The sequence below is a fragment of the Dreissena polymorpha genome, chromosome 1 (assembly GCF_020536995.1).
Source record: "Dreissena polymorpha isolate Duluth1 chromosome 1, UMN_Dpol_1.0, whole genome shotgun sequence".
Taxonomy (NCBI): Eukaryota; Metazoa; Mollusca; class Bivalvia; order Myida; family Dreissenidae; genus Dreissena; species Dreissena polymorpha.
The window spans coordinates 163,651,855-163,671,412 of record NC_068355.1 but is presented as its reverse complement, the minus strand read 5'-3'; the positions used below and the strand labels follow the sequence as shown (position 1 = coordinate 163,671,412).

Genomic DNA, 19,558 nt, shown 5'->3' with positions numbered 1-19,558 from the left:
AGATTAAACAGTTGCTGTAAAAAAATAAACAAACTTCTGTTTGTCGGATAGAGTAAAGTGCTAGTTAAGTACACGTTGATTTTATGATGTGTGCTCACTTATAATAATTTCACTACGTCTTATTCCTGCCATAAATTGTTCAAAATTATTTTTCATGTATTATCCGTCACTATTGCTAAAACACATGATATTAAAAATTAATTACAAATCTAGCATGTTATTTGTTCGATTACCAAAACAATTGCGACAAACATATTTAACATCATTTATAACATTTTTTTAATTCGACACATAATGGGCATCATGGCAGTATTTATGACATACCACAATATGGACCAGCCAGATAGGACTTCTTACGAAAATATAAGAACTGAAATAAAAACGTTTCAATGAGGTAAATTACTGCAGGTCTGCATGTACTATATGTATGTTAATTACAACATTATACGTGTACACACGAATTGGCTGCTTTGATTACACAACAACTGTTAACAATGCACACAAACAAAGGGCATTTACACCAAGAAAAACTTTTAAACAATAATTTAGTATTACACTTATACATCATTTTGTCATTGAAAAAGATAATTGTAATCCGGATTCATAAACTTGAAAATTATAAATTCAATGTTCTATCAACAAGTTATGTGTGACATTATACAATTAATATTAACCTGGGTATGGGATTTATTCTTTGTCGATACCACATGCAACGCGTGTCAGCTTTACTTTATATGAGAGATTTACCTAAATGAGGATCAAAAGTCAAATAGCTGCATATAACGTCACAATATTACCATGTGGAGCTCAACATGAAACTCACTTTGGCGTGTTTCTTCTTTATTATTTGTGTGCGCTATGCAGACGTTTTTTGTCACATAATCATATGAATGGAATTCTTTCAATGGCTTACTTTATTTACGTTTTGTTTTGTACTTTATTAATTCTTACACATTATGTTTGTAAGCTTTTATATAGGTTTTATCTATTTCGGTGATTTATTGACATTCGTGTTAGGAAGGTTCCCTGGAGTAATTTATCTCTACAGTCATATGGACTTCAATCTTACAATTCAATTCAAGAGGGTTCATAATAAACAAATTAAAATGCACACACACTTTTTTGTATCGCTTGTCGCATTAAAACAGGCACTTAATCTAAACAGGGGGAGTATTTAAGAGAGTTGAAAAATAAATATGAGACAGTTAACAAGATGTAAACTTCCAAAAACGATGGAATTTACTAACGGAATAAATTGTTATACCACTCACCTGTTGTTTCGTTTCAAACCATGATGTAATGGAGCCAAACATTAGATGTTTCCAAGTTTCCAAGGTTTTTATTTTAAAGCTTAGTTCATGCATAACATGACAATATGAGCAACAATTATACAAAGTGCATCAATAGGTACAAAGTTGAAGGGGCTACACACTATACAACAATTATACAAAGTGCATCAATAGTTACATAGTTGAAGGGGCTACATACTATACAACAATTATACAAAGTGCATCAATAGGTACATAGTTGAAGGGGCTACATACTATAAAAACAATTATACAAAGTGCATCAATAGGTACATAGTTGAAGGGGCTACATACTATACAACAATTATACAAAGTGCATCAATAGGTACACAGTTGAAGGGGCTACATACTATGAAGCAATTATACAAAGTGCATCAATAGGTACATAGTTGAAGGGGCTACATACTATACAACAATTATACAAAGTGCATCAATAGGAACATAGTTGAAGGGGCTAAATACTATACATCAATTAAACAAAGTGCATCAATAGGTACATAGTTGAAGGGCTACATACTTTACAACAATTATACAAAGTGCATCAATAGGTACATAGTTGAAGGGGCTACATACTTTACAACAATTATACAAAGTGCATCAATAGGTACATAGTTGAAGGGCTACATACTATACAACAGCTATACAAAGTGCATCAATAGGTACATAGTTGAAGGGGCTACATACTATACAACAATTATACAAAGTGCATCAATAGGTACATAGTTGAAGGGGCTACGTACTATACAACAATTATACAAAGTGCATCAATAGGTACATAGTTGAAGGGGCTACATACTTTACAACAATTATACAAAGTGCATCAATAGGTACATAGTTGAAGGGGCTACATACTATACAACAATTATACAAAGTGCATCAATAGGTACATGGTTGAAGGGGCTACATACTATACAACAATTATACAAAGTGCATCAATAGGTACACAGTTGAAGGGGCTACATACTATACAGCAATTATACAAAGTGCATCAATAGGTACATGGTTGAAGGGGCTACATACTATACAGCAATTATACAAAGTGCATCAATAGGTACATAGTTGAAGGGGCTACATACCATATAACAATTATACAAAGTGCATCAATAGGTACATAGTTGAAGGGGCTACATACTATACAACAATTATACAAAGTGCATCAATAGGTACATAGTTGAAGGGGCAACATACCATACAACAATTATACAAAGTGCATCAATAGGTACATAGTTGAAGGGCTACATACTATACAACAATTATACAAAGTGCATCAATAGGTACATAGTTGAAGGGGCTACATACCATACAACAATTATACAAAGTGCATCAATAGGTACATAGTTGAAGGGGCTACATACTATACGGCAGTTTTTACATTTAAAGGGAGAGATTATTATACAACATATACGAACAATATTTTAACATTGAGAGCTGATGGAACATACAATAATTTAATGTATTGAGAAGCAAACACGTACACGGTGTAGATGCATATCGGTGGCCTCTCTGTCAAAATGCTGCCTCTCTGTTCATTCTCGGCTGCCTCTCTGTTATATACAAGAAAATGGATGATCGACATTCACAAAACAGGCAAGAAAGTTAAAACCCGTAAACACATTTGTGCATAAAAAGTGGAGGTCCATGAGTTGGAGCATATATTCAGCTAAATGTTCACAGTATTCCGCAGGTCCAAACACATATCACAACCTCTATCGAAGATGGAATGATAACGAGGTTGGTGGAACAATAGTGCATACATGCCACTTTAATGACTTTTTATCATAGCTTTTCCCTAATATGTCAACTATCTAGTGTCATTGATATCATCTTTAGGATCAAATCTTTACGTTCAATGTACGATATATAGTAATTTTTATAAATTTTACTTAAAAAAATTCCTACTTTCGCTTTCGTTGTTGCACGGGAAGTCTCTCGATCGGCTCACTTTTCTGGCACGGGTAGCCTATCTAGTCGTCGATTGACACTAGCATGGGAACACTCTCCATTAAATGTTAGGTCGTATGACCGTTCCTCGCAACAATGGGAATGGTGGTATTTTAAGCATCGCAATGATAAAATGATTACTTTTTTAGTATCTTTATCCGGTAGGCATTTTTTAAGTAAAATTGATGAAAATTACTTACATATAATGAGTAAATAATGAAATTCATCGCCAATATGAGTATTGGAGTTACATAAACAACACAGTCGTTGGTTCATTTCTATAATATGCCAGTGTGCGCCGAAATACAAATGGATAAAGATTTTAAAGGCGCGTAGACATGACATCGTCCGGGGAGCCGAAATTCAGTGTTATCTGGATGTTTGCGATTCTTATGACATGTGTATGTTGTGGACATCCGGAAATGACAATTCTCGAAAAGATCACGTTTCTTGGGAACGGGACGAGATTACTGGACACATATGAGTGTGTTACTTATATTACTTTGACTTGTTCACAGACATTCGTATTTTTGGAAGAAAAACACAACAACATAACATTAATATAACTATTGCATAAAAATATTAAAAATACTTCTATACTTTAATATATGTCTTATGTCTCACAAGGAAATACTTTTATCATAGCTTACTAGTTTTAAGCTTAAAGACATAATACAAGTCTGATACAAGTACAGACATTGCAACTTACACGGATGTGATTGCATGCACTCAGTTGCATGTAGAGTATTTTATTGTCAATATTATCAAAAAACTAAATAAGTCTGCCTTTTGTCCAAGGTGTTCTTATCAGATGCACTTGCATGCTCTTATGCTCAATTACTCCCCCCACCCCACCCCCGAAATATTATTTGCATTGGTCGCTTTAAGGTTGTGTTATGTTATCAACGTTATAATATGTTAAAAAGGCACGTTTTTACATGCCATAAATATTGTACAAGAAATAGTAAAAAGAAAGCTTAATTTCCTTGAGCGATCACTGACATTTCGTTGATCCTAGGTATGGATGAGTCAAAGTATATTGGAATCCTTCTCTTTTTTGAACAAGTGGATATTAAAAAAATGCTGAACTGATCTAATTAAGTTACATAATATAATATTTATATGAAATAACATAATTAACTAACAGAGGTTTAATAAAAAAGTGTGTATTTCTTTTGAAAACATCATAATGTAATTAACTCTTTTACACGTAATCCGCATTTTATAGAATGGTAAACGAACACGCTGATTTAACACATTCAATAGTATCTAGTTAGATATATATATATATATATATATATATATATATATATATATATATATATATATATATATATATATATATATATATATATATATATATATATATATATATATATAGTTAATATGGATATAATCTGAATGCATCGTTATAACACATACGTCATACAAACTTATTGTTATTATTTTGTTTACACAGTCATTTTATTAAAGGAACTCTTCAGGAGTATTTCAAAGAATTATAACACTATGGAAAATATAATTAAGGTAAAACACAGCATCAGCAGATGAATACCAACATCACTTACATGTCGTTTATTTATGACAAGTGGCGAATCATCCAACGCAAAATCAGTACTTCATGGTCCTTTACTTCAAGCAAGTGAGAATTGTCCAACAGAAATATTATAATTGCGAGGTATTTTATTTATAGCAAGTGATCTTTTTTCAACACAAAATCATCATATTCATCAAGCGTCCTTTATTTATATCTTGTGACCGTTTGCCCAAAAATAAGACAGAGGACATAAGAACATTAAACTCAAACAGAACGCATAAACCCATGGTCTATCATTCAAATGGTCAATGTAAACAAGCATTCAAGCGGTAAATATAAAGCGTAGTCTTAATTGTTTAAATTGGTTTTATGGTACCCAATACTCACATTTCGGCTATTATTATTACAAAGCATTTGAATGTTAATACAAGCTCATACAAGATAATGTGTCAATTAAATAGTCATCAACATCTTTTTTCTTAAACTACATTTGCACATCAAAGGCACAGTTTAATTACTCTAGTTTTCGAAAATATATTTTATAAAAACACAAGCCATTATTTAGTGTAGTCTAAGATAAAATGCATACTAAATTTATTTCAACTATTGTTTTGGAAACTTCAAAAACGTTGTTTAAAAGTATTTACTGCTTGTTAGTTATATTTTGTAGCAAATTAAATCGTCGACTTGTCCCTTTATTTGTAAGTGCTCACAAGTATCTCCCCGACAAAGTGCTTGTATCTACTAGATAAGCAGTTTTTGTTCAATCTTTCATTTCGTCATCTTTTCTCAATAGTTCTTGTAAATGTGGCGTTCCTCATGCAGACACAGCTAAAAGTTTTGTTGGATGTTGTACGTTGAATAATGTTTATCGTTATGCAATAAATTAAAACCGCTTGAAAACTCGTATGCTCGTTTGTGTAACCTTGTATTGTATACCTATTAAATCATTTGTCAATATTTCTTCTTTTTTTAATGTGCTTAAAGGGGCGTGTTCACACTTTGATAAATTGACAAAATTGATAAAAATTGTTTCGGATTTGCAAATTTTCATTGTAGTTTTGATATTTGCTTTAAAAAAGAATACCAAATTGTTTCCATGCTCTAAAATTTCCATTAAATGCAACTTTTGACGATTTGAAAACCTGAAAATTATAAAGCGTCTCAAACGCGAAATCAGTTATTTTTAGTCAGAAATTGTGAATGGGATCCCAACTAGTATACCAGAATGCAGCCTGCGCATGCGCGCTGCGCTTATCCGCTTTTGGTTTACAAACAATGCATCTCATTTCTGTGATCGAAAATATAAAAAAAGAGAAACAAAAGCCGGAGCCAGCGACATCGCTCGAATTTATTCAATCTTGGCGACAAGACTGAGTGTTTGCAGAACAATAGGAGTATCGTTGGAAGAGACGAAGACAGGGTAATGGCTTAAACACACGAAATGTAAGTCATATTTTAGAAGCTACGTTTAGTTTTTGGCAAGTGTTGCCTGTTTACAAAGGAATTTTAGCAAAAGTTTGGATAGGTATTTAGTTTTATTGTATGGATATTTTACTCTGCAACGAAACCAGATACGCACTGATAACATAATTTGTTCATTGCGCGTTTTAAAATAAGCCTTTAGGCCCCTATGCCAAGATGTTCGTATCAATTTAATGAATTCGTTATAACTTATAAGGAACACTCCAACACGAGTCAAATGAAGCATGAAATTAATGATAAATGATGAATTATGAATGATTTATTTATTCGGTATATATTATATTATAAAATATACTGGTATGCAAATGTATATGTTATATTATGTAATCAATTATCATGATATGATTATATGATTATACAGTTTATTCCCTGATTTTAACATCAATTTAGTTTTTTCTTTAAATTGATATGTGATCAATTTTATAATCTAATACAAACCTTTTTTTTAAAGGTATTTAGGAAGACGTGCCGGCCAAACTATTGCAAGTTTGACTGTTCAGCATAATGTTAGAACAACAAACTCTTCACCTATGCACGGTCATCAGCCCCCGCCAGGTCCTGGCCTGTCATTTGTGTCACAAGGAAGTACCACACCTGGTCATGTGTCAGGAATTGGAGAGATAACAGCTTACTTAGAGTATGCAAACAACCCTGTCTTAGCATATTTTAATTGATAAAATAATATATTTATATTCAATAAGATTCTATGTGCTTCCTAAAGTTCATTGGTAATATAATTGCTTTATCATTTTTTTACCAGAAACTTTTTATGTTATGAAAACCAGAGGATATCCGATAGCTGGTTTGTTTTCTGAACCGTTCAGATAACTTGCATGGTGATTGGTCATGAAATTATTTCAATGCCATTCTCCTCCAATCTCTAGTTGTACAGTAATTGTCAGTTAGTGACTCAAGTATGATAACTTCATCATATAATAAGCTCATACTGGTGAATCAAGAAGCCAAGAAAAGTATTGGTAGGTTCATAAGTTTATACTGGTGAATCAAGTAGCCCAGAAAAGTATTGATAGGTTCATAAGTTAATACTGGTGAATCAAGTAGCCCAGAAAAGTATTGGTAGGTTCATAAGTTAATACTGGTGAATCAAGTAGCCCAGAAAAGTATTGGTAGGTTCATAAGTTAATACTGGTGAATCAAGTAGCCCGGAAAAGTATTGGTAGGTTCATAAGTTAATTCTGGTGAATCAAGTAGCCCAAAAAAGTATTGGTATGTTACCTGATTGGCATGATATGAATAAAATAATGTTTAAAATAGCAAACAAATTTCATGATAAGTTTTAGTGTACATTTCAAAATTACAAATATGCTTATATGTTATTTCAGAGTAAATTGAAGGCAGCCAACAATTGGACGGTGGTGCCAATCAATGAAAAGAAGGGATACACGTACATGCACTGAGTACACAGAGATCATCAAGGAAAAAACCCTTCGATCAAAGTTCCTTTTTGATTCAGCTTATCCAAAGCTGATTGCCTCTACAATTGCCCCTTATATATCCACCTGCGGCTAATGAGGAGCTGCAATATCCAATAGGTCAAGGGCAAGCAACCCGGAAACAATATGAAGATTTACTCATACAAATTGGTACATGGTGTATGTAACTATGTTGTTTTAACTAACTTCAACATACCATTATTATGAATTAAAAAATTGACAAAGCTGAAATCAATGATAACTGATTATGGGTAGAAACATGTTGTGTGAATTTGGCAGCATGGTTTTATAGGATGTATACCATTGAGTATAAAAGTGCATGTGTGACCCTTGCTGTTTTTTCAGTCAGAAGATGACTTTAGTATTTGAAATGATGCTTGAATTTATTTGTGTAATATGAAGGCGTGACCAAATGTGTGACATTATGGTCGACTGTCGTGTCATCATCATGGTGATAAAATGTGATTTTAATAAGTAAACTGCTTATAAACATAGGGCAGAAATATCATTGATAAAATACTGATGAACATAGCATACAACTGCCCCGAAATGCCATGAGAATATGTATTTGAGTTTTAAGTGTGTACGGTATTGTGAATTTTGTTAATTGTTTTGTTATAAAAATATAGGATCCAAAGTATTCAATCATAGATTACTCTGAAAAAGAAGAATAAGTAAAAAACTTGTCTAGCAAATAACTACATAAACAATGGGCCAAGTTCCAGATTTTTTTGTCACAAGTCAAGACCATTAACAGAAATTGTTGACTCTTATAGGTGTTATGTGTCATGATTTGTGTTAAGTTTTTTATGGGAGACCCATGATCAAACATGGTGAATTAATTGTTTTGTTATTACAATAGAGGATCCAAAGTATTTGATCATATGTCACTCTGAAACAAAAGAATTTGTGAAAACCTTGTCTGGCAAATAGCTAAATAAAAACTGGGCTCAGCATTTTCCTGATTTTTTGTCACAAGTAAAGACTATGAAAAGGAATTATTGACTCTTTTAGATATAAGCTACCATAGTCAATGTTGAGTGTGTGCTGCACACCACATTTGTTTATGTTCCATTAACAATGACATCAAAGCACAATGCTAAATATAGATTATGTATTGTTTTCCATTGTTTATCAGTCTATAAACAACCATTTATTGTAATAGCCTTACATAAACTGTCATAAAGATGATAAAGTGCTGTTTATCCATAAATAAAAAATTGGTGGAATTCAGAAATAATTTAATCTGTCAAATGTTGAAAGTTGGAAACATTTATTCAAAATGTTATCAATTATAGTTTTGTTTCATGAATATAGAGTATTATGTTTTGTGTTCATTATGTTATGGATTTTGTTGTTTTGTTTTAAAATGTTTTAATAAATAACATGAAGAAATAAGAAGCTAGTTTGTTCAATTTCGATTTATTATTACATGTATATTACACAGCAAAACAATACTGCAAGAATGTTAAGTGAACACCTTATTATAATACATGTTGAGTTCAACACTGAACAAAAGAATATGCATCAATTAAAAACGACTCATAATACATTATTATATGAAACTGCATCATGATTCAAAAGTTAAAGAGCATATAGACAGCTAAAACCTAAATAGGTGAGCCTTGTCCTGGGAAAATGGGGCTTAATGCATGTGCGTAAATTGTCGTACGAGATTAACATGTGCTGATCATACCAATCAGGCAGACAATTGCTGCTTTATTGTATTTTTTGTTGAAAGGGAGAGAGAAAATCCAGATAAGGCGGAAAGTGTTGCCCCTGATTAGCCTGTGCAGTCTGCACAGCCTAATCTTGGACAACCTTAAGTACATGCATTAAACCCCCTTTTCCAAGAACGAGGCTCAAATATTTATTAAATGATTGATTAAGTCTTCCACATAACATCTTTTAAGAAACTTTCAGTAAAACATGTTTATTTGATGACAGGCACGGCAAAATCAGTAGTAAATTCATAGTATTAATTTGTGTTACATTATAATACTTACATATTGTTGATGGTTATAAATGTGGAAAAAGTTTGAATATGCATTGCTAAAATACATGTTAATTTTCTAAGAACTGCCCCTTTTATTTAAGGAATACTGTATGTATGCCCCTGTAATATTTCTGACAAAAGAACAAGATAAATAAATAATGATTAATAGAACAGTTAACTTGGTTTTCATTTTGTATACAAAGGATAATTATGTTCTTATTATTTACACTATATTGAAAGAAATAAGATTACATCATTTAATAAAGAACGCATTACTGAAGCTTCAAATTTAAAACAACCGTTTATCCACTTAAATGTTGCAAGCATTCTTAAACAACAAGACTAAAAAAGCTGTTAACAATAATTTTATTAACTACTTCCTTTCAACAAAAGTCGTCCCGTTGAAGGTGTTCATGTATCCAAAGGATGTACTGTGATCAATCTGTGTCCTCCACATCTTCAGTGCCAACACGTTGTTCCGAAACGTTTCCTGGATAAGGAGGGTGAGAGGATCAGTCACCACTTAACCCTTTTCTGAAAAATATGAACACATAAAAAACTCAAAATCCCTTGCTAAATCTAGAGCGAAGGCGAGCAGAGAGAGAGGCGAGAGAGAGACGAGGAGAGGCGAGAGAGAGAGACAGAGGAGAGAGGAGAGAGAGAGAGAGAGAGCGGCGCGCGAGCAGAGCGAGAGCGCGAGAGAGACGAGCGAGCGAGCGCAGCGCGGAGCGCGCGAGAGCGGAGCGCGACGCGAGACGCGCGCGCGCGCGCGGCGCGCGCGAGCCGCCTACGCGCGCGCGAGGCGCTCGCGCGCGCTCGCGCGCTCGCCTCTAGATATATAATATATATATATAGATCTATATATATATATATATATATATATATATATATATATTATATATATATATATATATATATATATTATATATTAGCTGTTATTGTTTAAGATGCAGGAACATAATGGCCACTGTTTCGACAGTAAATGAGTTAAATTTTCTACACTTTTAAATTTAAGCTGAGACAATTACATGAGTAGTTTTACGTGTTCTATATTCATATTACAAGCAACAATATTTGATAAAGATAAAATGCATTACTAATTCGGTTAAACAGGCCTAAAGACAAATAAAATATTTGATATAGATAAAATGCATTAATAAGTCCGTTAAACAGTCCACAGAAAATTAACATATTTGAAATAGATAAAGTGCATTATTAATTCTGTTAAACAGGCCCACAGAAAAATAAACATGAAAAATGGGTCATATTCAACAACAGTAAACATACTGGTCTCTGGCTTGTACAGTATTGTCAGGCCATTCCACAACAAAGCTCGTCTTCATCATGTTCTACCAAATGGACAATTCTTGCAAACACATCATCATGGTTAGCTTGAGGATGGTCCCAGCTGGGCCAGGACAGGCTGTCAGAGATAACTGTTGACTGTCTGGCAGCAATTTCCTTCAACAGCTCCTATGTTTCCGTATAAGTAAGGTGGTCTATTATATCCTTGAAAAGACATTTCTGCATTTAACAATAAATGTTTTGAACATAAAGCTAAGAATTTGACACAAGATGTAGCTACATGTACATATAGAATTTTTTATTTTTCATGACACCATTTTTTAACATTCCTGTCAGATTTTTTTGTAAAATTTCAATATTCACCTAGTGTAGTGTAGGATCATTTTTTAAATTCTTTGCTCATGTAGCAACACAGTTTTACATACAAAGACTTTGTTTTATATATCAACAATTAGTGCGTTGAACTGTGTTTTTTTCTGTTTCCATTCAAGAATATTGTGAAATGACATAAAAAAAATTTAATGCTGAAAACATTATCTACAAATTATTTCAATATTCTCAAATGAAATCAACAGAAAAAAAATGCAGCTAAATAAGTATACCTTTTCTGTTTCTTGTACCAAAGTGACAAAATCCAGTGATCCCTTTTTTATAAACTTCTTGGTTTAATTATGGTTGTATCCTATTGAAAAAGTAAATACACAATTTAAACCACTTTTTAAAACTATTTATGGTCTCTAAAAAAGTGAGTTGTAAATATGTGGAATTATTATCTAATAAGTTTTCTTCAACATTCAGGAAATCAAATCTTGAGGATATTAAAAACAATTGAAAAAAGAGGAATATCCAGAATATTCTTGGCTTTTACAAATATAATGATACATGCATTTCAGATGACCTGTATTTGATTTATTCAAAATACAATGTACTGTTGAAATACACATTTATCAAAATATATACGTGCTTTGCTAAATTAACAAAGAATATAAAGATAAAATACTTTAAATAAAGAAACAATAAGATGCACGAAAATAAATTGGGGCGAGTTGTCTCTTGGTTGGAGAGAGTGACCATATCTTTGATGCGAGTTTGTTTTGGGGCAAGTTGGTATTGGGGCGAGTTGTCTGGCGCCAGATACATGCATTTGATGCCATGAATTACTAAACTGTGTTACTATTTTCAAAAATATTTTGGTTATTCAGTTTATTTATAAAATAGCTGTGCAGAAGAAACTGATATAAATACATTAACCCTTTGCATGCTGGGAAATTTGTCATCTGCTAAATGTCATCCGCTGAATTTCTAAAATTAGCCATTTCTTCGATTTTTTTTCAAAGAATACTATCAGAATAGCAAACAGTTTGGATCCTGATGAGACGCCACGTTCTGTGGCGTCTCATCTGGAACCAAACTGTTTGCAAAGGCCTTCAAAATTTGGTTCCAGCGCTTTAAGGGTTAACTATGAGTTTTGGGTTTAAATTAATAAACTACCAGTACCATTCAAATGCATTTTAGTTAATAATAAATGTCATTGTCATATAACACACAATAATGAATATGTCAATAAATGCACAGCATCTTGAATTGCCTGCCAACAAATAATGTTGTCACTGTCAGTTATGAGGAAAGAAAAAGATACTGTACTGTTTAAATGATCTCAGTACTCCAAGGCTAATGATAAATTTAATTTATTTGCGCGAATACTAAAGTTAATTCTGTATTCAACTTGGCTTTTAATTTTAGTCTCTGTCTGTAACTCAAGTGTAAACGAGAGAATCAGTATTTACGCGTTCTGTGATGTATATGCATATACTTATGTAACGAAAACGAATCATTTGATCAGTTATACTATTTTAATCTACTTTTATAAAAAGAAAATCATACGCACTATTGAGTTTTACAATAAAAAAACATATTTTACCTTCTTCTTCCGTGTTTGACAATACAGATTCCGCCATATTTGTTGTTGTTGTTGTTGTCACAATGCGTGTTTATATTTAAATTTACATTTAAAATCTATATTTAGTCGGGGGAAAAACCGATCCAAGGGTCAGTGGTTCGAACCTTGGTGCGGCTTACTTTTTTCTTTCTTATTTTAACTTTATTTTTGTTTTATACTGGAGCACGTTATTTGCGATGTTTCAATTTATGAATTTAAAGCAGTAAATGAAAACCTTCAAAAAATGCAATTTAAGTGTGAACAAGCCCCTTTAACAAATGTCTTTTGCAACACGAATACATATACACTATGGGATATAATACAATAAAAACAACACATAGCAACACATCTGATGTTATCCATATGTCAATGACATACAAAGCAAAAAGGTAAGTACTGCCACTGCCTCTACTATACAAATGTAAGAAAGCCTTTAACGTTATAGACATAATTTGTAGTTTATGCATTCGGTTTTGCTACATTTTTTTATTTAAATATTCTTCAAAAGCATCTGCATGTCAATATTTTCTAAAAGTTTTATACTTCCTTGAATTTAATTTTTAAATCATTTTTTTCTTACAATTGTATGAATGAAATCATGTGCACAGATTTAATTGATACTTGAATTATGACTCAGAACAACCGTCATTGACAAGGACATATACATCAAGTTATAACTCGCATTTATAAAAGTAAAGAAAAAAGATAGTTACCTTTTCATAAAATTAAAAAAATACATGTTGCTGTTTTTGTTTTCAGATGAAATAGCGAATATGCCTTGATAAGCTAGTTTAAATATACACCGGACCAGTTTCGAACAAGAAATGGCGCGGTCGCGGCCGACGCGTATCCCCACGCCGCAGCTTTTGACCCAGGGGTCAGATCAAAATTCTAAGTAAATAGTGCACTGTCGCACATATGCTCATAGCTACCATGTGTTTGAGTTTCAAGGTTCTAGTGCTTATAGTGTATGAGGATATAGTGGCCAGGACGGACGGACGTACTGACGGCGGAGATAACCACATTATCCCTCCTCTCTAATTCGGAGCGTGGGGATTATTAGCTTTAGACATGTCTTGTTTTGGTGGAATTACGACCTTTTGAAATAATATGTTTATATGGATATGCTCGAGTGTATAGACAAGGTCATATATATATTTCTGAATGATTCCGTCGAAGCGACTTAAATATTCGAGAACTTTATTAGTTTACATGATTTCAAAGAAAAAGTAAATGCACGTATTGCTAGTCCCAAAGTTACGGCATCTATTAACGTCTCCATGGTCGGTCATGTGTAAAGAATGTTTAAAAATTTGAATGAACTGTTTCTATATAATTTTAAATGCAAGACTAGATGAAGTTTTATTTAGTTTTCGATGATAGTTTGATTGTGTGGTTTCCATGATAATCCAATAAGTTTAAAACTGTCAATTTACACACACAAAGTAATTAAGTATACTCAGGTATAGCTTTCAATACTTAGTGTGTGTAAATTGACAGGTTTAATTTAGTTGTTGTTTCCTTATATCAGACAGTAACAATTATGACACTGTGGTTGAATCTCACGTTTGAATAGTAGACCAATGAAGTACTCTACTGCTCTTGAACTCGAATAATTGTGTTAATATTTTGCACAGAAACATTGATGCATTTGTAATCATCGCATCTCTTGCTTTAGTTTCGCATAAGGTCATATGAGATTTTCTTTTCTCAAAAAGTACGTGGAGTTTGAATTCTAATATCTGCAGAAAATGGCTTTCTTTCGGTTAACACATTAGACTGCGTCACAATTTAGCAATATTCCAAAAAAATCCTATTGCATCTTTGGTTTGAAACTCATCTCGAACACCACTGTGTACACATAATGAAGTATGCATGTTATGTGTGACAAATTACTGTGCTTTTTTATCAAGGACGTCATCAACTACAAAATGCACCCGGGCTTACGCTTCAGTGTCAGAGGTACAACAGATAAAGCCTTCGTATAATTTCAAATCATGCATCTCCTTCATGTAACACGATAACAAATTGGGTCATTTCAATCATATCATAAATGCAAATAACGACAACCAATGGCAATATCTGTCTAGTCGTGAGGCGAATAATTTGTTAATTATTTGTTAATAAACTGAAGAATTATCACGTCTCGTGATCTTGAAATTGAGAAACATGATTACACATTTTTTTTAAATGAGCCGCGCTCGGGGCTATGTGCATGTGCCTAAAGGGCAGTCACAGATTAGCCTGTGCAGTCCGCAAAGGCTAATCAGGGACGACACTTTCCGCTTTTATTACATTTTTCCCCGTTTTCTCAGAACGCGACTCATTTAACTCCGTTTCCCCATAGCGAGACTCGATTTTAGAAATCTTATTGTTTCATGAAATCCTCATTGATGGCAGGTTACTAATTGCCATTCATTTTTCTGTATCATATTTAAGCAAGTGATGTGAATGTACTTTAAAACAAAAACACGTTGCGATAGAAAGGCAACTAACAAAAAAATGTGAATGTTCATTGCTGAATATGGGAATATGTTTCACTCGTATGCTTTTACTAGGCTAATAAATGCGATGAACCATTTGACAGTATATTTTGTTATTTTATCTTTTATCACATTTACTGCATTATTTTAGGGGGAACCAGACCTTTCTCGATTCATAGTCGAGCCATTATTTGAGAAGAGCGACTTTGAAATTACTACACTCTTTCTTATCGTGTTAAATAATTAATGAAAGGTGACACGAGATTTTTTAGCTATGTAAAAGTAATATAAATTATTGCTCAGTTTTGCATAATGTTATCTATAATATTTAATATAAGCATATGCTACGCGAAGATGATGGGTCATTGATGTTATAAAATGGTGGGAATTTAAATTTCGTCTGGGATATATAGATCATAAATATCAGAAAAAACATCGCAGAACTCGATACCCGACAAATTAACCCATTTAATCCTAGTGGACTCTCCCATTATTCTAAATTGGATCAATTTATTTTTCTAAAATTAGGGATGTCTCGTATATTTATTTCTATTTTTATAATATTTCTTACAGAAATTCCTTTAGGCAAACAGCGCAGACTCTGATGAGACGCCGCATCATGAGGCGTTTCATCAGGGTCTGCGCTGTTTGCCAAGGCCTTTTTTCTAGACGCTAGGCATAAATGGGTTAAGGGACTCGTTTTTCTATTACTATAAAAATGTGATATCGCACAAAAACATACAATATGGTTGTATAACTCTTATAAACGTTTGGTTACAAAGTCGCTCGCTCGCAGCTTATAACACAGGAAAAAACAACCTTTTCAACTTAAGTAGTAAATGGAGTCCATTTGAGTCAGTTGTATTATTTTATGCACATATCTTATTTCAAATTGAATCAGCGAGTACTTTACTTTATCATGATGGATTATACAGGTTCAATCACTGTTTCTAAATATGTACTTGTTAAAGATATGCGATTAAAATAGTTAGCGCCGTGGCTCTATCTGCATTGTCCATAAAGAAGTCAGTGTTACTCTCGAAATTTAACTTGATGTGCAAGATGAACTAAACAGGCGTTTAACAATCGTTTAACAATGTAATGAGCAAAAAGGTACTCAGCAGTCGTTTAATCAGTTGATGTACACAAATTAAATTTAGTACGGTTATATAAAATGTTTACATTTCAGAAAAGGGTAAACAATTCGTATTTTAAAATAATGTCATGTTCAAATACTGCTAGCAAGAAATGATATCCGTTGCATTACTTATTCCTTGCTTATACAAAATCATTTTTTTATGATTAAAACAACATTGTCAATATGAATCCCTTTTTTTAATGTCAAAGTCACTTTAAATCAGATATTATGAAAAGAGCATTATTTGTTTTATTTAGAGTTAGTCTAAATCATTAGATGAAATGCCAAGTCTTAATAGTTGAGGCTGTGTAAGGGTATACCCGGACAAAATTGGAACAGATTTGAAACTTATATTTTCTGAAAGGTTATAGCTTGAAGATTCCGAATTCATAAAGTTCCCGAAAATTCCCATCCGGGAAACCTCAGAATCCAAGATGGCGTCCAAGATGGCGTCTGTGTTAATACTATGAGCACTTATAAGGTTATTTCTCTAAAAGTATAACTATTTTTGTGCCTTAATCTATTGAAATAAGGATATAATAGCAAACTTTTACAAATCCTTGTTTTCATACTAAAATAAGGGTTATGGCGTCTAAAATGGCGGCCAAAATGGTATCCATTTACCTAAAAAGGCTTTTTTTCTAAATTATTTAAACAATTTACATAATTTTATTGTGGAAATTGTGGCCTTCATTCACGTAATGTCACAACAATAACATGTGTACTTATCGTTCGTTGTATTAACTTGAAAATCCAATATGGCGTCCAAAATGGCGTCCAACATGTCTACAATGTGCCTTTAAATAACCTTTTCTTATATTATGTAATAATTTTCACTTCATTTTGAAGTGGAAATTATCAATATAATATACATACTGTCAATATTAAAGTTTCAAATATAATATTTTTAACTGAATTCAGGTATGTACAACGTTTCAGGTATGTTATGATAGAAGTGGGTGGGGTACCGATATTTTTACGACATACAATTAAACAATCTTTTATTACTTTTTTTGTTTAATACATATTTCAAGTACATTTTAATTGAAAAAACACTTACCAATACTTACTAATACTTGCATCATAAAGAGTAAAGATATAAACAACATTAGTCTTTCAGAGATCATTACCCTTTAAAACATGTCATAGAATAAAGTATACTTTCTACGCACATACTCTTTGAGAGTTTCAAAAGCAATAATGTTCCATTTCACTGTTTGAATTAGTTTATACATATTTGAAGACAGAAGAAAATTTGGTATTACATACTGCATACTTTAAAGTAATTCATTCTAAATAAAAATGATTACAAAATGTCCAAACCATATAACCCTTATCAAATTTGAAATTGTGGCATAAAGTTATGAATCCAAGTTTCAGTTCCAACACATGAACCAATTAACTTTTCTTTGAATTAACGACTCTGTCTGAATCCAACTATAATGTACTTATATAGACACCGTTTAGTCCACTGATTGGTTTGCACAGGATCCATCACAATGTTTACAGACACTACTGAATTTGAGTCCAAGTTTTCTGCAGGTACATATTGGATTGGCAGTCCAGGTTAATCATTTGTTGGCTCAAGGCATTTGGTTGAAACTAAGAATAGTCTAGGGTTCTGTAGCTCTTATCAGGAGGTTCTGAAATATGAATCAAGCGCAGTTGTCGTGCAAGGAACATCTTTACGAGTACAAAATAACGAATTTGTCCAATACAAAGCTGAGAATGTAGACCATAATATTTGTACACTGGATGGGTCAAACACTTTCAATGGAATGGGAATAATTGCAACCATTACACCAACAGTTGAAACAAGAGATGTTATTGACGTTGAAAAAAAAAACAGAAATCATTTCTACACACAAAAAAAAGCAACAATATGGAAATAATGATATTCAGAGAGCTGGCAGATTTGAATGATATTGAGACCTCTGATGCAGAGTTTAAATTTCTCTTAAAAATCACTCGGTCGCTGAAACTGCAGTTACCAGGATGTTCTGGAATAATGCAAATGGTACAGAATGGAACACACCCAGGAGAGTCATCTATCATGTCTATGCCTATGATTGTTATGAGTGCGAGTGACATGTCTTGTATCTACTCAACGTTGCACATTGTAGCAGTGCAATCAAATTCCTTGGATACAACACCAGTCCTTACTTTTGACCAACCTTTGTACTGGAAAGCTCTTAGCATAGTTACAAATGAGCCAGCTGAAAGTAAAATTAAATCTGTTGTGTTAAGGTTAGGCGGGTTTCACACTGAGTCGTGTTTCCAAGGCTGCATCGGGAGAGAATAGAAAACTCAGGTCTGAAAGAACTTTGAGAAACTATATATGCAGATAATACAGTAGGTCATATGCTTAGTTGAAAAGCTGTTAATAGGACAGTAAGAGGCCATTTCCTTGTAGACGATGCACTGAAATCTGTATTGTTTGAAAACATGAAAGGACCACAGACTGATCCCCAAGACTTAAACAATAACCCTTCAATTGAGACTGATCTCGGTAATGGGAACGAGGGGAAAATAACCGTTGAAGATGACATATACAAGGTGAAAGACATTATGCAAACAGTTCTGAATGAAAAACAAATTCCTGACGCACTTAGTAATAACAGTACAATACAAGACTTTATATGGAAAGATATGAAAATGTTAAGGCAAACCTCACACAATTCAAAGCTGCTAGACTTTGGTTGCAGTATATGGAGATGGTAGATATACTGAAATGTTTCTTAAGGCAGAACAAATAGTAAACTGGAGTCTACACCTAAAAGCTATCCAGAAATTATTGCCCTTTTTCGAGTCGACTGGTCATTATCTATATTAAAAGTCAGCATATTTATATCTTCAGCAGATGTTAGCTTTACCAGACACCAATCACAAAGTCCATGAAGCATTTTGTGATGGATACCATGTGGTTCGAAGATGTAATCGCTATTGGAGAGGTCTTTCGACAGATCTAGTGAT

The 19,558-nt window shown here is 32.9% G+C and overlaps 2 protein-coding genes and 1 long non-coding RNA gene across 7 annotated transcripts in view; 2 read left to right on the top strand and 1 right to left on the bottom strand.

Moving 5' to 3' along the window:
* The window catches only part of LOC127858850 (uncharacterized), a 344,634-nt gene that overhangs the window by 256,887 nt on the left and 68,189 nt on the right, over nucleotides 1-19,558 (top strand). The gene's annotated exons all lie outside the window — the stretch shown is intronic.
* The window catches only part of LOC127858873 (ankyrin repeat and BTB/POZ domain-containing protein 1-like), a 344,964-nt gene that overhangs the window by 275,799 nt on the left and 49,607 nt on the right, over nucleotides 1-19,558 (bottom strand). The window lies entirely within an intron of this gene.
* On the top strand, nucleotides 5,990-8,991 carry LOC127858925 (uncharacterized). Of its 2 annotated transcripts, none has more exons than XR_008039198.1 (3): nucleotides 5,990-6,208; nucleotides 6,730-6,907; nucleotides 7,614-8,991. It is a non-coding gene; the product is annotated as an uncharacterized LOC127858925 (long non-coding RNA). The 2 variants fall into 2 exon arrangements; XR_008039197.1 differs by having other exon boundaries at nucleotides 5,993-6,231; nucleotides 6,722-6,907.